The sequence below is a fragment of the Nicotiana attenuata genome, unplaced genomic scaffold (assembly GCF_001879085.1).
Source record: "Nicotiana attenuata strain UT unplaced genomic scaffold, NIATTr2, whole genome shotgun sequence".
Taxonomy (NCBI): domain Eukaryota; kingdom Viridiplantae; phylum Streptophyta; class Magnoliopsida; order Solanales; family Solanaceae; genus Nicotiana; species Nicotiana attenuata.
This window is the reverse complement of record NW_017672274.1, coordinates 78,809-81,656: the sequence shown is the minus strand read 5'-3', so window position 1 is coordinate 81,656 and position 2,848 is coordinate 78,809.

The window sequence follows — 2,848 nt, the reverse complement described above, 5'->3', positions numbered from 1 at the left end:
CAAAATTTGACATTAACTAAAAATACAAAAGTACATTTTTTGTGATTCTTTCATTTTTTGTAAAATAAGTAATTTACTGCTCAATTCAAAAATTATAAAAGTAAATCCTAAATGCAAATGCAACCTATTTTTTGTATTTTTCATTTATTTAAACACATAAACATGCACGGACACAGGCAAATAATGACAGAAAATATCACGAAAATTCGCAAAAAATGCAGACAATAAAATAGACAATTTTTGTTTTGATTTCTTTGGGAGTAGTTCATGTGGGGCAAAATCACATGCTCACAAGAGGTACTCAGTTTACTTCCCAGTTTTGGAGGACTTTTCAGTGGGAGTTGGGTACACAGGTGGAGTTGAGCACAGCATTTCATCCTCAGACGGACGGGCAGTCTGAGCGTACCATTCAGATATTAGAGGACATGTTGCGTGTCTGTGTTATTGACTTTGGAGGTTCTTGGGCTGAGTTCTTGCCACTTGCAGAGTTTTCTTACAACAATAGCTATCAATCCAGTATTCAGATGGCACCGTATGAGGCCTTATATGGGAGACGGTGTAGATCTCTGGTTGGTTGGTTTGAGCCCGGCGAGGCTAGACTATTGGGGACAGAGTTGGTCCAGGATGCCTTAGAGAAGGTGAAAGTGATCCAGGAGAGACTTCGTACAGCTCAGTCGCGTCAGAAGAGTTATGCGGACCGGAAGGTTCGATATGTATCTTATATGGTGGGCGAGAAGGTCTTGTTTAAGGTTTCGCCCATGAAGGGCGATATGAGGTTTGGTAAGAAAGGGAAGTTGAGTCCGCGGTTCATTGGGCCTTTTGAGGTGCTTAGGAGGATTTGGGAGGTGGCCTATATGCTTGCTTTGCCACCCAGCTTGTCGGGGGTTCATCCGGTATTCCACGTTTTTATGCTTCGGAAGTATGTTGGGGACCCGTCTCATGTGTTAGACTTCAGCACGGTTCAGTTGGATGATGATTTGACCTATGATGTGGAGCCAGTGGCTATTTTGGGTCGTCTGGTTCGGAAGTTGAGATCAAAGGATATAGCTTCGATGAAGGTGCAGTGGCGAGGTCGGCCCGTGGAGGAGGCTACCTGGGAGACCGAGCAGGAGATGCAGAGCAGATATCCCCACCTATTTGAGACTTCAGGTATGTTTCTTGACCCGCTCGAGGACGAGCATTTGTTTAAGTTGGGGAGGATGTGACGACCCGGCCCGTCGTCTCATGTATTACCGCCCCGTTTTCCTCATTTATTGCTTCTTCATATTTCATTATCGGCATTTGGTGAGTTAGAGTCGAATTGGTTTGGTTTTGGTGGAAAATGAGACATTTAGTCTCTTTAAGGAAGGCTTATATTGAAAAAGTCAATCGTATGTTGACTAATTAGTTAGAGGGCTCGGATGTGATTTTCGGTGATTCGGTTAGCTTCGGGGGATGATTTGTGACTTAGGAGTGCGATCGGAATTGATTTTGGGAGGTCCGATGTAGAATTAGGCTTGAATTGGCGAAGTTAGTATTTTGGCGAATTCCGGTTGGTAGGTGAGATTTTGATCCGGGTCTCGGAATGGAAATCCGAGAGTTTTAGTAGCTTCGTTAGGTGATTTTGGATATGCCTACAAAATTTCAGGTGATTCGGAGGTGATTTGGTTTGGTTTTTGATTGAGTGTGAGTTTCGGAAGAATTTGAAGAACTTAGGATTGAAATTGATGAAATATGAGGATTTTTGTGTTGTTGGGTGTGTTTTTAAGATTGGAACAAGTTTGAATAGGGTATTGGATCATGTGTGTGCTTTTGGTTGAGGTCCCGGGGGCCTCGGGGTGAGTTCGGGTGGTTAAACGGAAGGTTTTTGGAGTTTAATTGCAGGTTCAAGTTGCTGGTATCTGTTGGTTTCGCACCTGCGGTTGTGGGACCGCAGGTGCGGTCTCGCTGAAGATCATTAGAATTTTAAGTATTTTTATGTAATTTTCACATTTTAATTCATATTTGGTATGCTTAAACTAAATTATATAGTTTAAGTATCTCAAATGACGGTTAAGGTGCAAATTAATACTCACATATGAATAAGAATTTCAATGGCCTCATTTCTTCAATGAGTTGTACAATAAAAATGGCTATATGCTTGCAAAATGATAGGAACAGGTAAAGCAAACATTCGGATGGGACCCACTCCATAAAGGTTTTTGGAAACTATGGTGATGTATGATGAGATAAGCAAGGGGCAATTTGTTCAAGCCACGCAAAGATTTATATGGCATTCGGCCAATCACATTGCTCCATTTCAATTGAATTTACCAAATTGCCTTTAATGTGATTGGCATTCGGCCAATCACATTACCAAACTATGGTGATATATATATATATATATATATATATATATATATATATATATATATATACACACACACACACACACACGTATGAATGAACTAAGTATAATAGCAATTAACGTCCAAATATGTTCAACGCGCAATTGAAATAAAAAAAATGAGTATAATTACATTGATATAATAGGTGAATTCAAATATGTTGAATATATTCTGAACCTACAAACATCAATATTTTGATTAGTTAAGGTAGTGATATAACATTTATAATTATAGATAATATGTTGTATGAGTTAATAACATATTATATTGTTGTATCTTATCTAATATCTCTTTATAGACATTGTTCTTTGTGTATATGTTTTTTCATCTTGCTCTTCCATGACCAATACTCTTATTTTTTACATCAATAGACCTCTTAAAAATACAATTTATAGTTACCCATGTGAAAAAATATATTGCAGCAACTACATGCCAACTTTGCGATAATGCCTTAGTTATTGTCACTAAAAAATATAAACGTA